This window comes from Salvelinus namaycush, chromosome 9 (assembly GCF_016432855.1).
Source record: "Salvelinus namaycush isolate Seneca chromosome 9, SaNama_1.0, whole genome shotgun sequence".
Taxonomy (NCBI): domain Eukaryota; kingdom Metazoa; phylum Chordata; class Actinopteri; order Salmoniformes; family Salmonidae; genus Salvelinus; species Salvelinus namaycush.
The window spans coordinates 38515836-38542776 of record NC_052315.1 but is presented as its reverse complement, the minus strand read 5'-3'; the positions used below and the strand labels follow the sequence as shown (position 1 = coordinate 38542776).

The 26941-nt window shown below is 41.1% G+C and overlaps 1 pseudogene; it reads left to right on the top strand.

Annotated features, from left to right (window-relative positions):
- Positions 1 to 768: 768 nt before the first annotated feature.
- LOC120053270 lies at positions 769 to 25479 on the top strand (annotated as a pseudogene).
- The last annotated feature ends 1462 nt before the right edge of the window (positions 25480 to 26941 follow it).

Here is a 26941-nt window from a genome sequence, read left to right as displayed (position 1 = left end):
AGTTGAGTGCTTCATAGTATGATTATAACTATTTATTTTAGCCTACTGATTATTTATTAGCTAATTTCGTTAAGCCTGCTAGCGTAGGCCTATATTAAGGCCTATTAGGCTACATTAGCCAAACTCAGGCTAATGATTGGTTATTTGATTAAAAAAAGAAAAAAGAATAATAACAGGGTTGTTTTTATTTCCATAGAAAAGATAACTGAGGACCTACCATCTGTCAAAGTGGCATCTAAAATGAACTTCCGTGGAAGAAAATATAAGCGGGCAGCAACTGGTCTGACCCAGAGGTGACAGAACTCCTCCAGGGGTGGTCAGATGAGTTGGTCCAACTAGAGCGGGAGAGTTCCCTCAGAAATCAACATGTTTTCAACCAAATAGCGGACGTCCTGCGAGAGAAAGGCATCTATCGCACCGGCGACCATTGCAGGGAGAATATCAAAAAGATTCAACTGGAGTACCGGCGGCGGGAGGTCGTGGAAGTCTTATGATGTAATGTACCGGGTTTTAGCAAACCAACCGGCCATAGTCTACTTCTCTTTGGGCAGTACTGTTATAGCCAACCAGGTCGTCCAGAGCTCCCCAAGTGGGGCAGGCGCATACCTCCATGGTCTGCCAGGTGGTGCCTTTGGTTCCACTGCTTCGGGCGGGTTCTTCTTTGTTTTTTTTGGTCATCCGCCCAGGCTGGGGGAGCTGCTGGAGATAAATTGCGAGGATGCAGAGTCCGAGAATTGACTGCTGAACTCTGACGCTGCGCCCCCAGAGATGCTGTACCATATCGGGTTTGGAGATGAGCATGACACCAATGGGAAGTCTGCCGGACTGGGTCAAGAGGGCTCAGTCGAGATGGTGTGAGAAGAGCGTATGGCGAGCGTGCGATTCTCTACTTCAGGTTGGTTAAAATAGCAGATGAGGTTGTTTGGCCTAATCTCCTGTATTATTTTGCATGGATATTCATTCAGAAATGTTATCGGAAGTTAGGGTAGATGCAACTTTTATTTTTAGCCCCAACACTTACATAAGATGGCACATGGGTATATGCTCCTAAAAACCAATGAGGAGATGGGAGAGGTGGGACTTGCAGTCCTAAAAACCAATGAGGAGATGGGAGAGGTGGGACTTGCAGCGCGTCAAGCGTCACAAATAGAACCAAGTTCTAATTTAGCGCCTGGCTACGCAGTGGGTCGTTGACACACGTGTGCAGTGTGGGTGCAAAGATTGAATAACATGTATGTGTACATTTATTTTGTAACATGCTGACCACACTGCTCATGTCGTGTTACATGTTATTCAATCATTGCACCCATACTGCTCTCGCGCTTCAACGAGTGTCTGCGTAACGTGGTTCTATTTGTGACAATTTGTGACACTTGACATGTTGCAAGTCCTGCCTCTCCCATCTCATTGGTTTTAAGGAGCATATATCCACATGTCGGATTGAAAGATGAACTGAGGTCCACACTCCAATCCAGTTGGGAGTGGTAATGCGCCTTAAAGTTGGTTGCCAACTGCCATATAAATATTGAAAGATAAAGAAGAAGCCTGAAGGAGAGATTACTAGAAACAAACTCGGTTGACCCTTTTATCTATGGATTAATTGTCGGAGTAGAGGACCTTGTGCATTTCAGGTAAAACAACAACCCAATGTTTATAGCCCAGGACAAATTAGCTGGCAACAGCAGCCTACCGTAGTAATAGCCTACCGTAGTAAACTGTATTATTGTACAATTCAATGGTGATGTTTCAATGCTGTTCGAACTGGACTTTGTTATTGTATAAACACACCACATAATTACAATTTTTTTCCCTTTTATGGGGTAGATCAGCTTTAATATTGCAGATAGATTGTAGCTTCCATACTCGTAATTGTCTGCATCATTTCCAATCCCCCATATATTTTTTGGTAAATATCTACAGTGCATTCGGAAAGTATTCAGACCCCTTCACTTTTTCAGCATTTTGTTACATTACAGCCTTATTCTAAAATTAATTAAATTGCTTTTTTCCCCTCATTAATCTACACACATACCTAATAATGACAACGAACAAACTTTTTTAGAAATGTTTGCTAATGTATTAAAATAAAATATCACAATTACGTAAATATTCAGACCCTTTACTCAATAAATTTTTTCACTTTTCCTTTCTGTTCTCTCCATTCCTTCCCCCTGTCTCAGGTATGAGTTGCACACCATTGTAGATGAGGTGTACATGCTGATGGTGTTTGAAGAGACAGCCACTTTCCACAGCATCCTTAGTATGGAGAGGTATCACACACACAAGCCCTTCCTATTGAATGTACATTAACAATGGTGTGCTTGCAGCTTGTCGGACCACCAGAGAACACATGTGATGTGGGGGATCAGCAAGGTAAGAGTCTAAAGTGAGTGTGTGCGTGCGCCTGCACATGCATACAGTGCATCCGGAAAGTATTCAGACTCCTTGACTTTTTCCACATTCTATTACATTACAGCCTGTATTACATCGTTTTTTGCCCCTCACACTACACACAACTGTATTAAAAATAAAAAACAGAAATATCACATTTACATAAATATTCAGACCTTTTAATCAGTACTTTGTTGAAGCACATTTGGCAGTGATTACAGCCTCGATTCTTATTGGGTATGACGCTACAAGCTTGGCACACCTGTATTTGGGGAGCTTCTCCCATTCTTCTCTGCAGATCCTCTCAAGCTCTGTCAGGTTGGATGGGGAGCGTCGCTGCACAGTGTTTCCTCCAGACGTGCCAGGTTTCAGGTTTAGTGCCAGGTTTCCTCCAGACGTGACGCTTGGCATTCAGGCCAAAGAGTTCAATCTAGGTTTTATCAGACCAGAGAGGGTCTGAATACTTATGTAAATAAGGCATTTGTTTTTTTATTTCTAATAAATTTGCAAGCATTTTTTAAAACATGTTTTCGTTTTATGTGTAGATTGATGAGGAAAAGTTTGGACACCTACTCATTCCAGTTTTTTTTTTATTTTTGCTATTTTCTACATTGTAGAATAATAGTGAAGACATCAAAACTATGAAATAACACATATGGAATCACCCTTGAATGACTAGGTGTGTCCAAACTTTTGACTGGTACTGCATATATACACTGGCAAGAAAAACCCTTTGGAAATACCTGGATTTCTGCATAAATTGGTCATAAAATTTGACCTGATCTTCATCTAGGTCACAACAATAGACAAACACAGTCTGCTTAAACTAATAACACACAAATAATTATAAGTTTGTCTTTATTGAACACACCGTGTAAACATTCACAGTGCAGAGTGGTAAAAGTATGTGAACCCTTGGATTTAATAACTAGTTGACCCTCCTTTGGCAGAAATAACCTCAACCAAACGTTTTCTGTAGTTGCGGATCAGACAACGGTCAGGAGGAATTTTGGACCATTCCTCTTTACAAAACTGTTTCAGTTCAGCAATATTCTTGGGATGTCTGGTGTGAACTGCTCTCGAGGTCATGCCACAGCATCTCAATCGGGTTGACGGCAGGACTCCTACTGGGCCACTCCAGAAGGCGTATTTTCTTCTGTTGAAGCCATTCTGTTGTTGATTTACTTCGGTGTTTCGGGTCATTGTCCTGTTGCATCACCCAACTTCTGTTGAGCTTCAATTGGCGGACAGATAGCCTAACATTGTCCTGCAAAGTGTCTTGATAAACATGGGAATTCATTTTTCCGTTGATGATAGCAAGCTGTCCAGACCCTGAGGCAGCAAAGCAGCCCCAAACCACGACGCTCCCTCCACCATACTTTACAGTTGGGATGAGGTTTTGATGGTGTGCTGTGCCTTTTTTTCTCCACACAGTGTTGTGTGTTCCAAGCAACTCAACTGTGGTTTCATCTGTCCACAGAATATTTTGCCAGTATCACTGTGGAACATCCAGGTGCACTTTTGCAAACTTCAGACGTGCAGCAATGTTGTTTTTGGACAGCAGTGGCATATTCCATGGTGTCCTCCCATGAACACCATTCTTGTTTAGTGTTTTACGTATCGTAGACTCGTCAGAGATGTTAGCATGTTCTAGAGATTTCTGTAAGTCTTTAGCTGACACTAGGATTCTTCTTAACCTCGTTGAGGTTCTGCACTGTGCTCTTGCAGTCATCTTTGCAGGACGGTCACTCCTAGGGAGAGTAGCAACAGCGCTGAACTTTCTCCATTTATAGACAATTTGTCTTACCGTGGACTGATGAACATCAAGGTTTTTAGAGATACTTTTGTAACCCTTTCCAGCTTTATGCAAGTCAACAATTCCTAATCTTAGGTCTTAAGAGATCTCTTTTGTTTGAGGCATGGTTCACATCAGGCAATGCTTCTTGTGAATAGCAAACTCAAATCTTGAGTGTTTTTTACAGGGCATTGATTGGATTCAGGTTAGCTGACTGACTCCAATTAGCTTTTGGAGAAGTCATTAACCTAGGGGTTTACATACTTTCCCCAACCTACACTGTGAATGTTGCAACTATGTATTCAATATAGACAAGAAAAATACATTAATGTGTGTGTTAGTTTAAGCACATTGTTTGTCTATTGTTGTGACTTAGATGATCAGATCAAATTTGATCAATTTATGCAGAAATCCAGGTAATTCCAAAGTATTCACATACTTTCTTGCCACTGTACATTTTCCTTTATTATTTTCCACTAATCCTTCCACTTCTCCCCTAATTGGAGTAAACTAATGAACGACAACACTTAGACTTCTATTCCATCTTATACACACTTCATACATTTCACAGACACAATCTATTTTACAATAGTTATATTGTTTGTTTTTACTCCTATCCTTCCGCTACCCTCAACCTCTCCCATCTATTTCTGATGTCCATCCAGTTTGATTTGCCATATATTTTTAACTGTGCTATTTCAAAAGTTCTGAACCTATATACATTTTACGGACACATTATAGTTTACGTAAGTTATCTTGTTATTAGTCCCACCATTCAGCTCCACTCAACCCCTCCCATCTATCTCTTAAACACCATCCATATTGGATTTCAATTTGCCATATATTTTTCAACTGTGCTGTGATGTTTCACAAAAGTTCTCAACCTTCCTATTCTCAGTTGCTACAGATTGTAAATTAAAGATAAAAATGTAGCTAAAAGTATTATTATATTGATCGATTGACTTTTCAAATCACCCAGTATTGCCATCTGCAGAGTTATCTCCAGGCAAATGTTGCAATTATTCAGCCATTCTTGGACCGACGATCAAAAACAAGCTAAATATGGACAGTACTAAAACAAATGATCCTGTCTTTTGGCAGCAAAATCTGCAGAGCTGGGATGGTTGTATATATATATATAACATTTATTGGTTAAGAATTTTGTATAATAATATAATTCTAAGTTTTGAACCTGGCGTAGTTTTGCGTATCAGTTCATAAACCATGGTATCGGTACTTCAAAATCTCTTCCCAAAGATTTTGCAATCTATATGGCTCAGCTGTCAATTTTTTGTTCCTTGAATGAAACTGGTATATTTTTTTGTTATCACAATTTTCTTTAACCAATTTGTCTTTAATGCAGGGCCATACATTTGTTAGCTGCATGTGTGACAACTCCACCAGTCCTATTTATGATATAATTTACAAAGATTACTTTTTTTTTTACATTTGTTCAAAAAACAAGGTTTATTTTTTAAAATCATTTAGTATATTTGAGTTTAACCAGAATATTAGTTGTATTATTTGTTCTGTCTTTTCTGGTGAATTAAACTGAAACTGCAACCAATTTCAGTGGCTTGTTTTAAAAATAGTGATATTTTGGAGATCATTTCATTTTCAAATAACCGAAAGAGAGGTTGTAATCTGAATAAAGGGAAAAAGGCCATTTTTGAACATGGGATGAGACATTCTTACTAATATAGAGAACCAGTTTGGATGTAAGTATAACTTTTGTATGAATGGCGCCTTTAGTGATAGGTCTAATGCTTTAATGTTTAATAATTTCTGCCCTCCGAATTCATATTCATTATATAAATAGGCCCGTTTAATTTTGTCTGGCTTGCCGTACCAAATAAAATTGAATATTTTTTGCTCATATAATTAAAAAACAGGCTGTGGAGTGATCCAAATTGTGGTTTTAAAAGAAAACATGAATCAGTGTACAATGACATCAGCGTACATGATTACACTCTTGATTGTGCACATAAATTAGTTGATATGCTGATTTCAGATGCACTTCAATCAAATTTATTTATAAAGCCCTTCTTACATCAGCTGATGTCACAAAGTGCTGTACAGAAACCCAGCCTAAAACCCCAAACAGCAAGCAACAGGGGTAGAAGCATGGTGGATAGGAAAAACTCCCTAGAAAGGTCAGAACCTAGGAATAAACCTAGAGAGGAACTAGGCTAACAGGGGTGGCCAGTCCTCTTCTGGCTGTGCCAGGTGGAGATTATAACAGAACATGGCCAAGATGTTCAATTGTTAAAACACTTCAGATTAGAGCTCTGCTACCTGACCCGAGTCATACTGTCCAACCAAGTTTATTAGCCTATAGTAAACAAAACTCAAAACGAAAACGAATCATGAAAAATAAACTGAAAGTGAAACTTATCATTGACTTGAAAACAAACAAAAATAAAATAACATCCATCATGAATAATGTAAAATAAAAATAACTGTTATACTTTCATTTGGTTTTTGGAGGGTTTGCTACTGAATCTGGCGGGTAAATGTGGCCAGCATAGCCACAGGAAGTAGGGATGCTGAGGGTGCTGCAGCACCCCTTCCAAACACCTTTCCGTGGCTATGGCGGCCAGGAGATGGCAATGTTTAAAAAAGGCCTAGCTTTTGCATCACTATCTCTAGCTATCAGTAGCTAAGAGGGAAAAACATCTAGGTACCTAACTTGATTCTTCTTACAGTAAAAAAAAAAAAAAAGCATTGGATTGGCGTAAATATGGGCGAGACTTTCCTTCCACCATATTTTTTGGCATCACCATGTGGTAAATTAGTGTATAAGAGTTCCAAACCTTTCTGCCAATAACAGAAAATGTTCTCTTTTCCCCTCCCCACTCAAACCACTCCCCAGACATTCCTTGCAAAATTGTTGCATGAGAAAATGCCCTTCGCAAAGAAGCTATTTTTGACCATTTTAATTGAAAACCATCTCAGTAAGGTACTTTATTGTTACCCAGAAAATATTTGATATTGAGATAAAAACGGCTGCATTGGACCTTTAAACCTATCCCAACTGTTACGAATCCCTTTGGCCCGACGGTCTAGGGGGGGATGGTAATGGGACCCGCAACACAACTCACGCAAATTATAATAGTGAAAACGTAACAGTGAGAACAAAATAACCACAGACAACTAAATTACCATCAAACACACAGGGTTTATTTCTAAACACACAGTAAAGGGGGGAGCATGAAAAGGGGCTGAGCTGGACCCAAGGAAAGAAATAATAAGTATCCAAAAAACACCCCTAAACTAGACTAGCCTATTTCAACAACACCTAACTAACCAAAAATACAGTGGGTGGTCCGCCCAGTTCTAACTAGTGTAATTAACAAAGTATTCCTACGGGTAAAGTATGCCCATGGGCGACTTATCTTGGTACCCCCTTTTCCCACCGTCAAACAAACACCATAACAAAACCAATACTCACAGGTGGGGACAAAGTGACATGTAGTTGCAAACCAAACAAGAGATCTATAGACAGATGGCATTGACAGAGAGATTGAGCTCCAGAGAAAACAACTGACAGGGTTTTTAAACCAAGGGAAAGGTAATGTGATTGGGTAAGGGAAAAGGAGCAGGTGTCTTCCGATTAGCGACTGATTGATGACTGATTGGGGAATGATGATTGTCACCTGTGAGTAGGGGAGAAGGAGAGAAAAGAAACACACAGGATACACACATAATACTTGTATCCGTAACACCAACCTTAGCTCCAGGGAAACAAGGCTATACAGCCATAGGGTTCTCATTTGAACAATTGACTGGGGCCAACATGTACGACCAAAGATTTTTGGAACTAACCCAAGATAGACCAGAGCCTGTCGTTTCCAATGGGAGCAAATTAATCATAATGGGCAGAAAAAAGCAAGGGGGTGGGCAGAGCCATGCATGAGCTAGTGAGATTCTATTGACGCGTTCTAGCATTTATTTGCATATTTCCGTTAGGGAACGCCTACTCTTTGAAGTGCACATGTGCAATAACTAAATTCGCCGCTGCACTCCATCCACAGATAGAACACTAAGCTAGATATTTCACTGGATATATAAATGTGAAGCATCCGCATGGCTTTTCCACAAGCCAAATGTCCGGCAGTGGGAGAAGATGGAACGAGATGGATTTTGACTGATTGTCTGCTAATCTTTTTAACGATGAAATACTTAATCTCAATACAGTTTTCTGTTCCCAAAAATATAAATCTGTTACGAACAGAGTGGACTAAGTTTTGTCAACTTTACCCATTGCTTAAGTAAAAAAAAAATTGAAGGATGCAAATTTATGTTTGAAAAAGCTAGCCTTTGCTTTCCTAACTGCCTGTGTATATTTTTTCCTAACTTCGCTGAAAAGTTGCATATCGCAGGGGCTATTCGATGCTAGTGCCGTACGCCACAGGATGTTTTTGTGCTGGTCAAGGGCAGTCAGGTCTGGAGTGAACCAAGGGCTATATCTGTTCCTGGTTCTACATTTTTTGAATGGTGCATGCTTATTTAAGATGGTGAGGAAAGCACTTTTAAAGAATAACCAGGCATCCTTTACTGACGGAATGAGGTCAATATCTTTCCAGGATACCCGGGCCAGGTCGATTAGAAAGGCCTGATCGCTGAAGTGCTTTAGGGAGCGTTTGACTGTGATGAGGGGTAGTCGTTTGACCGCGGACCCATTACGGACGCAGGCAATGAGGCAGTGATCGCTGAGATCCTGGTTGAAGACAGCAAAGTTGTATTTAGAGGACAGGTTGGTCAGGATGATATCTATGAGGGTGCCCGGGTTTACGGATTTGGGGTTGTACCTGGTAGGTTCCATGATAATTTGTGTGAGATTGAGGGCATCTAGTTTAGATTGTAGGACGGCCGGGGTGTTAAGCATATCCCAGTTTAGGTCACATAACAGTACAAACTCTGAAGATAAATGGGGGGCAATTAATTCACATATGATGTCCAATTAATTCACATATGATGTCCAGGGCGCAGCTGGGGGCTGAGGGGGGTCTGTAACAAGTGGCAACAGTGAGAGACTTATTTCTGGAAAGGTGGATTTTTAAAAGTAGAAGCTCGAACTGTTTGGGCACAGACCTGGATAGCATGGCAGAAATCTGCAAGCTGTCTCTGCAGTAGATTGCAACTCCACCTCCTTTGGCAGTTCTGTCTTGGCGGAAAATGTATACACATACAGAGGCATTTTTCAGCTATGATTTTACCACTCAGAATCCAGAATGGATATGACAATGGGGCCAGCACAGGACGTAATACACCCTTACAACTATCTATGTTTTGATCTTCTTGACTTCTCATCTGGTAAACTGCTACTGTGTGTATAGAAAAGAGCCCCAATTAAGGGTTAGTGTACTCCAGTAAAAAAAGGGCTTGTTTAGATTAAAAACTATTGCCCTGTGTCCCCGTTCATAGGGGCATGAGAGACTAGTCAGTGGTAGAATTGAGTTTGCACTTTATTGGCACAAACACCCACAGACCCACAAGGTTGAGGTTACTCATGGACAGTAATTAGTATTATTATTTTTTTTTTGCATTGATGCATTGTGTCTTCTAACTGTCCACAAATAGGATCCAAAGTGTTAGGAAATATGTGTTCCCATAAATACAAAGGAGGATGTCTCTCCTCATACCTCTGGCACTTTAGTCAGACTGCCAGACTGTGCACCACAGAGCCAATCAGGAGAGAATACATACAGGTCAAGGGTGCCAATTGAAAGTCAAGGGGTGTGTCTGTGCCTTTTGGATTACTCTCTCTTTTTAGAGAACCCCTGTGGTTCAAGTCAAGAGCTACCCTTCCCCTCTCAGTCGGCTCTGCGCATGTCTGAAAGTGACAGAGCCAGCATCCAAGAGAGTTTTTCACAGTATGTCATAAAAAATTATTACACTTATGAAAAATGCTAATATGTATTAGATCCAGTACAATGGAATAACTAAGACCTGAATTTGAATGCAGCGTGTTCTGATTCCTCCTTCTTTCTGTCCAGCAGGGTCAACCAAAAACACTTGGACTGATGGTTCATGCAGATACTGGGGAAGCAATATAGAAATGTAATGATCCCTTAAATGATTTTACTATTAAATGACCCATATCACAATCCTCATACCTCTTCACAAAAATGTACCTAAATCAATTTTGGAAAAAGGATTTTACTCACAAAAGACAAAGGAATTAATTTTTCCAGTTAGAAATAGTAGGCCATGCATCAAATAACTATTTTCATCAGAAAAACAAACCCTCAAATGCAATATTGCATTTTGTAAGTTGTCTGCAGGTGGCTTATTGTGAATGCACTCAAATATCAAGTCATTATCAGGTTATGTAAACTGTCTTAATGTACAGTATATGAAAGTGATGATATAAAAAGGATTCTTTCACATTATCAAGCTCACTGTGACTGACAAATCCCTGCCTATTACTGTGATTAAAAAGAGCATATGAAACACTGTTTTTCATTAGGCCTACCTGTGCGTCTTCCTTTAAGCACCTTTGTTCGAACACCTCTCCTGTCCTTGATCCATTCCACATACAGCCATTTGCAGATCTTTTCAGTGTCCATGTGACAGATAGTTATTGAGAGGCTGGAACATCCCCCAAAAATGTTTTAACACCCATGTAAAATGAAGGCCATGCAAGCTTACAGATTTAAGTCTAATAGCATGAGATGAAAGTAGACAAACATCAGAGTGTGCGATAAGAAGATATTCTGAACCTTTTTTGAGGTCAGTAGGTCACATGACCAAGGAGCTATTTAAATTTTAAATGTAGAAACATTCATGTAAAATGATGTGAGATGAAAATGGACAAACTAAAGGGTGTGCAATGTGTAGGCCCACTGAGTGGACATTCTGAACCTTGTTTGAAGTCAGTAGGTCACATGACCAAGGAGCTATTGACATTCTAAATTTTGAAAAATTTATGTAAAATCATGTGAGATGAAAATGGACAAAATAAAGGGTGCGCAATATAGAAGGGTAGTCAGTGGACATTCTGAAGTTTGTTTGAAGTCATCAGGTCACATGACCAAGGAGCTATTGAAGTTTTAAATGTAGAAAAATTTATGGAAAATCATGTGAGATGAAAATGGACAAACTAAAGGGTGTGCAATATAGAAGGGTAGTCAGTGGACATTCTGAACCTTGTTTGAAGTCATAGGTCGTATTACCAATGAGCTATTGAAATATATATTTTTTTAAATACATAATTTAAAATAGTGCAAGATTTAAATCGACAAAAAAAAGTGTGCAATGTGTGTCTATGCCATCGGGTTAGCTGTAACCAGTTTTGAAAGTTTTAGGAGTAATGGTTAAAGAGCTATTGAAATTTGAACATTTTGATTTGTCACTATGTTGACGGTCCCTAACGGCTGTTGGTGGACGTTTGGAAAACTACAGGCGAATATCCAACCTGAAACTGTTTTTACCTTGGTGTAATGAACGTGTAGGAGTCGGGACGAGAGAGAGGCAGGCAGCGTTTCTCAGCCAGTCTAAATCATGAATCAGTTGGCATCATTTTTATGGATATATACAAAGAAATGTCAATTAAAAAAAGGTCCAACGAAACGAAGTGCAGCTAGTTTGCAGTCTTTCCAGCTTCAATTTGAAGTTATTGTATTAGCTGTGTTGTTGGCTAGCTCCTCTGAACAACAGTGTCCTAACGAGAGAGCACATGTTCTATGCCAGGCGAAATCGTGCCTCATTAGCTCATTGTTATGTGTCCAAATAAACGTCATTAGAAAAAAGCTTAAACAAATGCAGCTACTGTTATTATTTCTGCACTGTTTGACGTGACTAAGTTAGCAGTAGTTTGCTAGCTAGCAAGCAAAGGATAAGAATGTTGCTAGCCAGTATGGCAATGGAACATGTGGAACGAACGACTGGATACAGAACAAAAATTACTGAACTAACGTTACTGGGTTGCGTCTCTGGCAAACGAACCAATAGAACCCTATATTTGTTTCGGGACTATATCTTGTATAACTTTTCAAATTAAAATATGTCAATCATTGTTTGAAGATGTTGGTAACCGGTTAAAAGTGTTAGTGCCCTCGAAGCCGGTGTTTGGGGGATATATTGGTACGGTTTGCCGGCCATCGACTTTGTCTCGGCCTAAAAACGCGGTTCCAATATATCCTCCAAACACCGGTATCTCGGGCATTATCACGTAAGTAAACAGAGTAGCGCTGTTTAATGTACAATTTTGTCAACAAAATTAGATTGCTTTTACCCCCATCCCTATTGCAGAATGCAACCTTTTGACAACATGTACAAAAGTCGATTTAAACCACATTTGCATTAGTTCCCCTCGTTTGGCATTTAGGCTGTGACAACGAAAAGGCAGCAGACAGACCAGTATGTTTTAGCAGGGAATTTGGTAGGGTGACCTGCTTTTTATCTATAAAAATAATTTTGTCAAGCAGATTGTGAACCCAAAAGTGTAAATTAAATTTTAGAGGGGGGATAATATAACAAATTATAATTTGGTTAGGGCATAGGGGTAGAATTAATGTCATCTTGTCTTCAGGAGATGTATTATCTATTTAGTCTGACCAGTGGAACAATTTGCATTCTTAACAATGGGCTAAAATATAGGATAATTACTGGGCTTGTCAGCAAGAACATTATTCATTATATTATTATATTATTATTATAACATTATATTATTCTACTTCTTTCCAATTTTGCCAGTGTAATCACATATTTTAAATCTCATATGCCTACTTGTGTCTTTGAAAATGACTTATGAGGCTATGTATTTTTGCAGCCATTCATAGAAAGTTTTGAATAAGTCATACAAATAGGCGTTGGATATTAAATGCTCCAAGAATCAAATATAATTTGACATTTTAGTATTGTGTACATTTTAGGCAACTCATAAACATATAATATTTTGTCTCTGTAGAGTAAGATGATGGAAAGGATCTTCAACTAGTAGGTATAAACAACCTGAATATTGATATTCATTAGATTTTTCTTGAAGGTTTGGTGATTTTGATAAATTAATTGTTATAACAAGAACATTTTCAAACACCCAGCACTTGGGAAACATAGATCAGGGATGGCCAACCCTCCTCAAGAACAAGCAGGATTTTCATCCAGCCCTTAAAGAGATTGTTCACCCAAATTACAAAATGTTTGTGTCCTTACCTTGAAAGCAGTCTATAGACAAGGAGACTGCAATCTATGATTTGGTTACCCACTGCCATCAACCATTAATATTTCCTGTGCAGAGCCTTGGTGTAGTGGTAACACTCCCTGGCACATTTCGCGTACAACTTTCCACCTGAGAACAGGGATCAATCCCCGCTTTCAGACTTCCACTGTTTCTTAGCATTTGCATGTCTCCCTATTTCATTTAATTACTGTCTGTCAAACCACCCCAAAAAATATGTTAAAATAAATAAATAATATTAGCCTACTTTAAATTTCATCCCCCAATAATTACAAAGTATCGAAGTTGTCCAATTAGGCCTAAGCCATGCCAAAATTCATAGAAATGCAGGAAATTAGCTTTTAAACAGTACGTTTTTCCCACGTCTAGGGGGTTGTGCTAGGAGGCAATGACATTCACATTGCAAATCTCACTATAAGCTTTCATCAAAAGTTGGCAGCCCTGTAACTGTATCTTTCATATTTGTAAAGTTATTTTTGGATAATAATTAAGTTGAGTGTTCAAGGTTTCAAAAACCGTATGGCAATCGGGGCTACATTTTTTCTATATAGTGTTTCACACTTGACCAACTCACCTCAGCTAATCAAAAGGGATGTGAAATTACTCCAATGTAGCGTTGGAGTCATGAGAAAGGCTACCCTAACCAATTACCTGACCATTCACCTTATGTAAAAACACCCCAAAAACAATAAACAACACAAATGGCTCCTAGCTCCCATGCATGCTTTCTGTCCCTATCACTAAAACTTAAACTGAAACTAAATAATATAAAAATGAAATATAAATATTTTTATAAAACTAATTACAAACCAGCAAACTGAAACTAAACTGAATTCAAAATCAACATTGAAAAACGAATAGAAATAAAAAACTAATATAAAAACACAAAACTACAATAAACTTGGCCCAGACATTATACATTTGATTTGGACCGGGTAGGGCCTGTTTTTTTCATCCATAACTAGGGTACGTGCAGGGCTCGGGTATCACTAAATTGATCAGTAACATTTACAAGCTAAGCCATTTGCTCATGCTCTGCTGCGCAGTACAGTCATGTCTGACTAAGATCATAACATGCTCTTCCTGTCACCTTGTCAAATATAAAACAGGAAAGATTATTTCATGGAAAATAAGAATGTTCCTTGAGTTTTGTCAGAGTTTAGAGTGACAAAGTATTTCACAGCGAACTGCTCTCTCATGTTTCATCATTGAGCAGAGCAACCCAAGCTGAGTTGTTGCTATGGATACTCACAGACGCAGAGCCGCCATGAGCAGAGCACATGCAGATTGCACTGCTTGCAGGGAGCGAGTGACAGACCGAGAGGAGTAGTTAATGGAGGAAGTTATTTCTGGTTTCGGGCAGGGCCTTAAATTTGGCAGAAGCAATTGTACCAGGGTAGGGTTGGGGCTGAACGTCGTGGGCATGGGTAGGTCTCGGGATTAAAAGTCATGCCCTTGCAGGGCTCTACTTCAGATATTTGTATCTGGAGCTGGAGCACGATGGCTTTGAAAATCAGTAAGTATGAATTCAATAAGAAAAATAAGTGTTTGTGATGTCTTCTTCCCTCTCCTCTTTCTCGCTTTCCTTCCTCAAGTGTCAGTGAACCGCACTGGGTCTTCAGGCACATGGGCATCCATGGCTGGTCCTGGTGGCTGGGACACAGGGAACCAGCGTGACCCAGAGTGCTTCCGACCTGCAGTCCCTGTGAGGCAGAGGAAGCATCCGGCGTGCAGGGAGAGGGGCTGGTGGGGGAGGCGGGGTCCGGGGGCCCCTGGACGAAGCTATAGTCCGGTTCCTGAGCTGGCAGAGGCTCCTCTACATGGAGGAGGCACGGTGGGAGAGGGAGGCGCAGGCCAAGGATAGGCGGGAGCAGCAGGAGGAAAGAAGGGCAGAGAAAGAGAGACAGCATGAGCTCCTTCTGTTTAGCAAGTTAAATGGGGCCCTGGTCGCTGTCACACAGACTACCCCTACTGGCCCACTGTTTGCTCTTCCTGTCACTACTGACTCAACTGACTCAACCGCTCTACTTAATGCAGTATCTGCCCCTGCTACTTCATCAATCCCATTTGGCAGTCCTGCCCCAACTGCAGCACAACCACATTTATTTTTCACCTTTATTTAACCAGGTAGGCCAGTTGAGAACAAGTTCTCATTTACAACTGCGACCTGGCCAAGATAAAGCAAAGCTGTCACGTTCTGACCCTAGTTATTGTGTTAATCCTTTGTTTTGTTGGTCAGGACGTGAGCTGGGTGGGCATTCTATGTTATGTGTTTCTATGTTTAGGTTCATTGTCTATTAGCCTGATATGGTTCTCAATCAGGGACAGGTGTTTTACGTTTCCTCTGATTGAGAACCATATTAAGGTAGGTTGTTCACACTGTTTGTTTGTGGGTGATTGTCTTCCGTGTCTGTATGTATGTTCGTACCACACGGGACTGTAGCGTTGGTTTGTAGTCTGTACCTGTTCGTGTGTTCTTCGTGTATTTGTAAAGTTCTCATGTTTTAGGTCAGTCTACGTCGTTTATTTGTTTTGTAGTTTGTTAAAGAGTTTTCGTGTTTTTGTCGTTCTGTTAATAAATATTATTTATGTCTTCACAACCCGCTGCATTTTGGTCTGATCCCTACTCCTCCTCTTCAGACGAAGAGGAGGAGAGAAGCCGTTACAAAAGCAGTGTGACACAAACAACACAGAGTTACGCATGAGATAAACAAACGTACAGTCAATAACACAATAGAAAAATATATTTACAGTGTGTGCAAATGTAGTAAGATTAGGGAGGTAAAGGCAATAAATAGGCCATAGTGGCGAAATAATGACAATTTAGCAATTAAACACTGGAGTGATAGATGTGCAGAAGATGAATGTGCAAGTAAAGATACTGGGGTGCAAAGGATCAAACAATAAATAACAATATGCGGATGGGGTAGTTGGGTGGGTTATTTACAGATGGACTGTGTACAGGTGCAATGATCGGTAAGCTGCTCTTGACAGCTGATTCTTAAAGTTAGTGAGGGAGATATGACTCCAGCTTCAGTGATTTTTGCAATTCGTTCCAGTCATTGGCAGCAGAGAACTGGAAGGAAAGGCGGCCAAAGGAGGAGTTGGCTTTGGGGATGACCTGTGAAATATACCTGCTGGAGCGCATGCTACGAGTGCGTGCTGCTATGGTGACCAGTGAGCTGAGATAAGGCGGGGCTTTACCTAGGAAAGAGTTATAGATGACGTGGAGCCAGTGGGTTTGACGACGAATATGAAGCGAGGGCCAGCCAACGAGAGCATACAGGTCACAGTGGTGGGTAGTATATGGGGCTTTGGTGACCAAACGGATGACACTGTGATAGACTACATCCAATTTGCTGAATAGAGTGTTGGAGGCTATTTTGTAAATGACATCGCCGAAGTCAAGGATCGGTAGGATAGTCAGTTTTACAAGGGTATGTTTGGTAGCATGAGTGAAGGATGCTTTGTTGCGAAATTGGAAGCCGATTCTAGATTTAATTTTGGATTGGAGATGCTTAATGTGAGTATGGAAGGAGAGTTTACAGTAGAGGTCGACCAATTATGATTTTTCAACGCCAATACCGATTATTGGAGGACCAAAAAAAAGCCGATACCGATTAATCGGACGGTTTTCTTAAAAAAAAAAATGTATTTATTTATTTGTAATAATGACAATTACAACAATACTGAATGAACACTTTTATTTTAACTTAATATAATACATCAATAAAATCAATTTAGCCTCAAATAAATAATGAAACATGTTCAATTTGGTTTAAATAATGCAAAACAAATTGTTGGAGAAGAAAGTAAAAGTGCAATATGTGCCATGTAAAAAAGCTAACGTTTAAGTTCCTTGCTCAGAACATGAGAACATATGAAAGCTGGTGGTTCCTTTTAACATGAGTCTTCAATATTCCCAGGTAAGAAGTTTTAGGTTGTAGGACTATTAGGACTATTTCTCTCTATACCATTTGTATTTCATATACCTTTGACTATTGGATGTTCTTATAGGCATTTTAGTATTGCCAGTGTAACAGTATAGCTTCCGTCCCTCTCCTCGCCCCTACCTGGGCTCTAACCAGGAACACATCGATAACAGCCACCCTCGAAGCATCGTTACCCATCGCTCCCCAAAAGCCGCGGCCCTTTCAGAGCAAGGGGAACAACTACTTCAAGGTCTCAGAGCGAGTGACGTCACCGATTGAAACGTTATTAGCGCGCACCCCACTAACTAGCTAGCCATTTCACATCGGTTACACCAGCCTAATCTCGGGAGTTGATACGCTTGAAGTCATAAACACCTCAATGCTTGAAGCATGGTTGCCGACTGGCCCCGTCCCACCTCACTCAAGCAGGTCCAGTGATTCCTCGGGTTTGCCAATTTTTACAGGCATTTTTATACGCAACTTTGGTGCTGTGGCAGCACCTCTCACGGTCCTAAACCGCAAGTCTCAGACCCAATTTTGCTGGACCCCCGAGGCTAACAGGGCATTGATGGAGCTCAAGGGAGGTTTCACCTCTGGACCCATCTTCGTTCATGCTGATCCTACCATTTTCTTGTTTATTGTATTTACTTACGGATAGCCAGGGGCATACTCCAACACTCAGACATCATTTACAAATGAAGCATTTGTGTTTAGTGAGTCTCAGATCAGAGGCAGTAGAGATGCCAGGGGGGTTCTCTTGAGAAGTGCGTGAATTGGACCATCTTCCTGTCCTGCTAAGCATTCAAAATAGAACTAGTACTTTTGGGTGTCAGGGAAAAAGTACATTATTTTCTTTAGTAATGTAGTAAAGTAAAAGTTGTCCAAAATATGAACATTAAAGTACAGATACCCCAAAAACCTACTGAAGTAGTACTTAGGTATTTTTACTTAAGTACTTTACACCACTGCTTATCGCTGACTTTGTCAATCAGAATAAACCATTTCTTCTATGGTGTTGACCAGCAAGTGAGACGTCCATTAGAGATGTGGTTCTGTACTTACCGTAGCTATATTTAATCTGTGGTCTTGTGCATGACACTTCTATTGAATGTAACCGTTCGCTCTCTGTCCAGAAAACGACTCCCTTTTGTGTCCCTCACTGCCACAGAAGACCCAGCCTGACAGCAACATATCGACCCAGCCTTGCTGTAGTATCCTGACTGGAAAGGCCACCACTTGTAAGAAATCTCCTTGTATAGGACTCCATATGTCATGTGTTATTTGAAAAGGATGGTTATGGTACATGTATTCATTAGAGACTACAATTCGATAAGATTTATTACACAGAAGGAAGATGTTTATTAGAGCAGCGATTAGGATGATGGTGATGGTAATAATGGTGGTGGTGATGACGACGACGACGACGATATCCGATCTGTAGTCTGAGAGAAGAGGTGTCCAGGTTCTTGTCTCACTACTGTAGTTTCCCTGACCCAGGTGAGTAAACTGCCTCTCCTAATCCTGGCCTTTAAGGAGTGCTGTGATTTATAGACTACTTCATTATATTATTACTGTATTATAAGTATAGCGACTCATTTAGGCCTGTGATACCAGTGGACTCGACTCAATTAATGACTTTCATTTACCAAATTAATGACAGTAAAAGTGCTTAGGCCCACAGAAAATGGATTGTATTCATCAAGGACTGTAGGCTATTAATCTACGGGTATGAATAGTTAAAGACAGTGGTGGCTGCTGATTGGCTGAATACCCGGGTGCAAGGTGGTTGGGAGTTGTCAACAAAACAGCATGAAAGAAATATGATGCCAAGTTTTTGAACTACCAGTAGTTTCTTTGAGACGATATATAAAGTGATCTGTGCATTTGAACAACAGCATAAATACACCTATTTCGCTTTTGCATGTCAAAAACCGAATGACCACTGCTGCACGTTTCCACTGTTTTTAACAGATTAGCTGATACTATTTAGAATGAGCAGCCGACTCACGACGAACAAGTGCACCAGGGAGAAAGGTCGTCACTAGTTACCCCAGCTACAAAGTTGTATAGCCTGTCTATTTCTAAAAATGTCTCTTATGTAATTTTAAACCTAACCCTAACATTAAGCACACTGCTAACCTTATGCCTAACCCTAACCTTAAATTAAGACCAAAAAGTCCATTTTGACTTTGTGGCTGTGGTAACTAGTGGAAACCAGGGAGAACGCAACAAGCATTCAGATGCAAATAAGTGAAAACACATTATCTAACTGGGGATAGCTAGCTAACATAATGTCACAAAGCATGATGCGCTAGCCTGGTAAGTTAGTTAACCCCCTAGAGTTGATGCCCGTGGAAATCTAATTAGCATAATACATCAATTCCCATAACCTGATATCTTAAATAGACTGTTTTTTTTGCATGGGTTGCATCTCAATCCACCACATCCGCCGATGTCGGCCTTCTGCATCTGCAGTGGAGCTACAGCGTGTTTGTCAGACCAGGAAATGTCCCGAAAATCGGTCGGTTTGGTCTACAAACTATTATGACCCCTATATGGACTGTCTCGAACACAAAAATGTTTGTTGTTTTGCTCTAGGACTCCCACAATCCTCACAAGACTCGTCTGAAGGTATTTTCAAAATGTATTTTACCTTTATTTAACTAGGCAAGTCAGTTAAGAATAAATTCTTATTTTCAATGATGGCCTAGGAACAGTGGGTTAACTGCCTTGTTCAGGGGCAGAATGACAGATTTTACCTTGTCAGCTCAGGGATTTGATCTTGCAACCTTTCGGTTACTTGTTCAATACTCTAACCACTAGGCTAGAGGTAGCCCAGTACCAGTTTAAAAAATGATCTTTCTTATATCTCACTTCAAAACATGATTTGTGAATCTGTTGAGACCGAACAGCTAGCGCGACAGCTAAAATGGCTTTGAAAAAAATATGATTTCAGCTTATAGTATCTAACAAAATAACTACATTATGGTATTCGCTGATCGTAATGTTTCGGTACATTTGTGGAGAAAATTTGTACTTACTTAACCTTTAAATTATGAAGAATGTTTTTACTCATAAAGCTAGTGTCTTATTTGTGTGTGTGTGGGGGTTCAGGTTGTGGTGATGAATGGCTGTGGCTCCCTCTTCTCATCCATAGCCGCAGTGCTTTGTGACCTGCAAGGTTAGTTCAACTCACTTAAAGTACACTCAAATAGTATGTCCAGTTGTTTCACTTATGGATAGCATAACATACTGTAACTGAAGCTTTAAATGTCACCCATGCCTTATCATACTGTGAAATACATGGTACTGTATTTAATTAATGGATTTTGAGTTTGTTAGAGAGGTGTACTCAGACTCAGTGTGTGTGTTTTAGATGCAACCCTTATTTCAACGCCATTCTATAGTGGTCACTGAGGATGTGCATCTCTACAGTGGTGTTTGGCTCTTCTATGTTCACCTCGACTGTGAGGTAGGCCTTAATTCTTAACAATATACGGCATACCATATACAGTGCATTCGGGAAAACTTTTTCCACATTTTGTTACGTTACAGCCTTATTCTAAAATGTATTACATACATGTCTTTCCTCACCAATCTACACACAATGCCCTGTAATGACAAAGCAAAAACAGGTTTTTAGAAATCTTTGCAAATGTATAAAAAAATAAACAGAAGTTCCCGATTTACAAAAGTATTCGGACCCTCTGCTATGAGACTCGAAATTGAGCTCACGTGCGTCTTGTTTCTATTGATCATCCTTGAGATATTTCTACAACTTGATTTGAGTCCACCTGTGGTAAATTCAATTGATTGGACATGATTTTGAAAGGCACACCTGTCAATATAAGGTCCCACAGTTGACAGTGCATGTCAGAGCAAAGACCGATCCATTAGTTCGAAGGAATTGTCCGTAGAGCTCCGAGACACGATTGTGTTGAGGCACAGATCTGGGGAAGGGCACCAAAACAGTTCTGCAGCATTGAAGGTCCCCATGAACACAGTGGCCTCCATCATTCTTAAATGGAAGAAGTTTGGAACCACCAAGACTCTTCCTAGAGCTGGCCGCCCGGCCAAACTGAGCAATCGGGGGAGAAGGGCCTTGGTCAGGGAGGTGGTCACTCTGACAGAGCTCCAGAGTTCCTCTGTGGAGATGGGAGACCCATCCAGAAGGACAACCATCTCTGCAGCACTCCACCAATCAGGCCTTTATTTTAGAGTGGCCAGATGAAAGCCACTCCTCAGTAAAAGGCACATGACAGCTTGCTTGTAGTTTGCCAAAAGGCACCTAAAGACTCTCAGACCATGATAAACAAGATTCTCTGGTCTGATTAAACCAAGATGGAACTCTTTGGCCTAAATGTTAAGTGTCACGACTGGAGGAAACCTGGCACCATCCCTACGGTGAAGCATGGGGGTGGCAGCATCATGCTGTGGAGATGTTTTTCACTGGCAGGGACTAGGAGATTAGTCAAAATCGAGGTAAAGATGAGAGGAGCAAAGTACAGAGAGATCCTTGATGAAAACCTGCTCCAGACCGCTCAGGACCTCAGACATGGGGCGAAGGGTCACCTTCCAATAGGGCAACAACCCTAAGCACACAGCCAAGACAACGCAGGAGTGGCTTCGGGACAAGTCTCTGAATGTCCTTGAGTTGCCCAGCCAATTCCCGGACTAAGACACGATTTGAACATCTCTGGAGAGACCTGAAAATAGCTGTGCAGCGATGCTCCCCATCTAACCTGACAGAGCTTGAGAGGATCTGCAGAGAAGAATGGGGAAAAAATCCCCAAATACAGGTGTGCCAAGCTTGTAGCCTCATAACCAAGATGACTCGAGGCTGTAATCACTGCCAAAGGTGCTTCAACAAAGTACTGAGTAAAGGGCCTATACTTATGTAAATGTGATATTTCAGTTTAATTTGTATACATTTTCAAAAACGTCTAAAAACCTGTTTTTTCTTTTTCATTATGGGTTACTGTTCGTAGATTGATCGGGGAGGGCGACAATTTAATCAATTTTAGAATAAGGTATTAAAATGTGGAAAAAGTCAAGGGGTCTGAATGCACTGTACCACCTTTGGTTGTATTTGTTGTGTGCTGATTGTGTGTGTTTTAACCTTTTGGCAGTCGGCCTTTCCACCTCGCTGTGGAAAGACTGGAGGAAGCTATGGGGAAGGCCACTAGCGAGGTAACCCCCCTACCCTCCCACCCAACCGAAATAGTTATCAATTCATAAATTAAGAGATAGGCACTAGAATCATCATCGGTATAACTGTCCCTTGTTATGTTTCTGCCAGGGGGTGAATGTCAGAGTCATGATCCTGGTGAACCCCCATAACCCCCTGGCTGAGGTCCACTCCCCTCAGGACTGGCTTCCTGGAGTTTGCCAAGAGGTATTTTTTTCCCTCACACCACAATTTCTTTTCCCTCAGCGCATAAAACGCCATGTATCATGACTGTAGTTTTACTGTAAAGTACAACTAAGGGCTGAGGACTCTCCCAAAACCATCTGTTCTAGTTTTAGTGGCGCTCTCAGCATTAACACCCTCTACAGACCTACTACCCATGCACTGAGTTGCAGTAACCATAAACCAGCCCTGTTCTATTACACACTCAGGCTGCCTACCGACAGTGTTTAAAATGCCTGCTTGCATTGCCTTTGTAATAAAGTACAATAAACATCATAAAACAGTGCAATACAAATTCATAATGCATTATTTCGCTTTTCCTCCCTGTTCTCTCCTTTCCTTCCCCCTGTCTCAGGTATGAGTTGCACACCATTGTAGATGAGGTGTACATGCTGATGGTGTTTGAAGAGGCATGGAGAGGTATGACACACACACACACGCAAGCCCTTCCTATTGAATGTACATTAACAATGTTGTGCTTGCAGCTTTCTGGACCGACAGAGAACACATGTGATGTGGGGGATCAGCAAGGTTTGAGTCTAAAGTGAGTGTGTGTGCGTTTGCCTGCACATGCATACAGTGCATTCGGAAAGTATTCAGACCCCTTGACTTTTTCCACATTCTATTACATTACAGCCTTATTCCTCATCAATCTACACACAATACCCCATAATGAAAAAGCAAAAACAGTAAAAAAATAAATAATTGTTTACAAATTAAAAATGAATAAAAAACGGAAATATTACATTTATGTAAGTATTCAGACCCTTTACTCAGTACTTTGTTGAAGCACCTTTGGCAGCGATTACAGCCTCGATTCTTCTTGGGTATGACGCTACACGTTTGGCACAGCTGTATTTGGGGAGTTTCTTCCATTCTTCTCTGCAGACCCTCTTAAGCTTTGTCTGGTTGGATGGGGAGTGTCTTCTTTCCCTCGATCCTGACTACTCTCCCAGTCCCTGCTGCTGAAAAACATCCCCACAGCATGATGCTGCCACCACCATGCTTCACTGTAGGGATGGTGCCAGGTTTCCTCCTGGCATTGAAGCCAAAGAGTTCAATTTTGGTTTCATTAGACCAGATAATCTTGAGTCCTTAGGTGCCTTTGACAAACTTCAAGCAGGCTGTCATGTGACTTTTACTGAGGAGTGGCTTCCGTCTGGCCACTCTACCATAAAGGCCTGATTGGTGGAGTGCTGCAGAGATGGTTGGTTCTCCCATCTCCACAGAGGAACTCAGGAGTTCTGTCAGAGTGACCATCGGGTTCTTGGTCGCCTCTCTGACCAAGGCCCTACTCCCACCGATTGCTCAGTTTAGTTTTGGTGGTTCCAAACTTCTTCAATTTAAGAATGATGGAGGCCACTGTGTTCTTAGGGACCTTCAATGCTGCATAGGTTTTTTGGTACCCTTCCCTAGATCTGTGCCTCAACATAATTCTGTCTCTGAGCTCTATGGACAATTCCTTCAACCTCATGGATTGGTTTTTGCTCTGCACTTTCAACTGTGGGACCTTAGACAGGTGTGTACCTTTCCAAATCATGTCCAATTGAATTTACCACAGGTGGAGTCAAATCAAGTTGTAGAAACATCTCATGGATGATCAATGGAAACAGGATGTGCCTGAGCTTAATTTCGAGTCTCATAGCAAAGTGTCTGAATACTTATGTAAATAAGGTATTTATGTTTTTATGTTTAATACGTATGCTAAGAAGGAGGTATTGTGTGTAGACTAATGAGAAACATAAATACTTTTATGTATTTTAGAATGAGACTATAACTTAATAAAATGTGGAAAAAGTCAAGGGGTCTGAATACTTTCCAAATGCACTGTGTTTGAGTGCATGAGCATACGTGTCTGAATGTGTTTGTACATACATGTTGTTGTGGGGACTATCTGCCCCCCCTCTTAGATTCACCCCTGTCTCATTTGTGTTGTTCTTGTGCAGGACTTTGCGATGGCAGGGTGTGTGTGGGCACTGTGTACTCTGACAACAGGGACTTGGTCGAAGCTCTGGATAAGCTGTGGATGTTCCACGGTGTCCCTGATCCAATACAGCATCAGATGGCAAGGCTGCTCCAGGACAGGTGAACGGACACACACACACACACACACACACACTCACACTAGATGAGAGGACATACTGTATCACCCTGATTAGGGAGTTTAACATACCTATTTTCTATTGTAGATTGGATCGATGGGATATTTCTTCCAGATAACAGGCTGAGAATGCAGGCCGCTCATAGATACATGACTGAGGAGCTACAGAGCCTGGGAGTCCACTACCTCAACCGGTCTGCTGGCTTCTACATCTGGGCTGACCTCAGGAAGGTAAGGACACTGACAGAGGGTTGGGGTTAGAAGACTGGATAATGAGGAGCCGCTGTCTTGGTTCTTCCTGACATGGTTCCTCCTCTCTCTCTTTCTTTCTCGCGCTCTCTCAATTGAATAGACTTTATTGACATGGCAAGTTAAATTTACTTACATTGTCAAAGTACACATATAACAACAATGGTCGGACTAACAGTAATAAAGCAATAATAATAGTAGGCCTAATAGTAGTGGTAATGATAATAACATTAACAGCAACAACATCTCTCTCTCCTTTCCCCTGTCTGTCAGTACCTGCGTGAACCATCGTTTGTGGAGGAGCTGTCTCTGTGGAGGTGTTTACTGAAACACAAGGTGGTGCTGAGCTGTGGCCAAGCCTTCCACTGCTCCACTCCAGGCTGGTTCTGCATCATCTTCACCGACCGACAGCAATAGCTGACGCTCGGTACCTTCATCAATCAGTTCATCTGTTTTTCTCCTCTCATGATGATAGAGGCAGGAAACAGATTTTTTTCTCCTCTCTTTCTACTCCCTTTCTCTGTCCTATTTTCCTTTACTTGCCATCTCTTCATTGTGTTATGTGTGGTTGTTGTAGATATGCAGAGGATCAGGAAGGCCCTGGAGGAGACAGATAAGGCCACATCAACCCCTGACATAGGCACAACCAACGAGGCCACCGAGAAGGAAGGGACAAAAATGACATCAAAGTGGGACACAACAGGCTCACACAAAGCTGTGGCTGTCAAGTCAACGCGTTTGCCCAAGAACACCTCATCATCAGAAGAGCCAGGGGAGAAGGATAACCCCGACCCTGATGCCATCCCATTAGCCAATGAAGACTTTGTCTTGCTGGACTGCTAGACGTCCCATCCCACAGGCAGTCTGGACTCCCTGATTGGTGCCCTGAGGCAACAGATCCGCTCCTCTGATTGGCTGGAGAAGAACACTCCTGAACTCTCGGCCGGGCAGGAACCAGAGCTGCTAGATGTGTTCAAAGATCTGCAGGATAGAGCCATGGAAGTAGAGGGGTTTAGAGGGGAGGAGAGGAGTGAAGGGAGGGGGGATCAAAAGGAAAGGAGGTAATAAAGGATATCTGTCAGGAGAGGTGGCAGGAAAGGAGACAAATATTCCCTAGTTTGTCCACATCAGGATGTCTTATTTTTTTGTAATAGATACAGTAGATAGATACAGTGCATTCGGAAAGTATTCAGACCCCTTGAATTTTTCCACATTTTGTTACATTACAGCCTTATTCTAAAATTGACTACTTTGTTTTTTCCCTCATCAATCTACACACAATACCCCACAATGACAAAGCAAGAACAGTTTTTTAGCAAATGTATATACTGTATATATTTTTTTACTGAAATATCACTTTTACATACAGTACCAGTCAAAAGTTTGAACACACCTACTCATTCAAGGGTTTTTATTTATTTTTACTATTTTCTACATTGTAGTAGTAGTATAAATAGTAGTATAAATCCCCTCGCACCGGACAACTTTCTCATGGCTTCTGGAGGGAAATGCTGTAGGAATGCTCAACCGGTGTCGCTCATTCAGCCGACAGAAACTTTCAACCGGTTTTCCCCATTAAGCAGCGAGTCGGAGTCTGAGGCCGAGCCTTCTCTTGTCTCTACTCCTCCCGTTACGGGGTCTGAGACGCCGAAGCTTCCCACCATTAGCTCTGACAAATTGAAAACCCTAGTCATTGGCATCTCCATTACCCGCAGTATTAGACTTAAAACGAATCATCCAGCGATCATACACTGTTTACCAGGGGGCAGAGCTACCGACGTTAAGGCTAATCTGAAGATGGTGCTGGCTAAAGCTAAAACTGGCGAGTGTAGAGAGTATAGAGATATTGTTATCCACGTCGGCACCAACAATGTTAGGA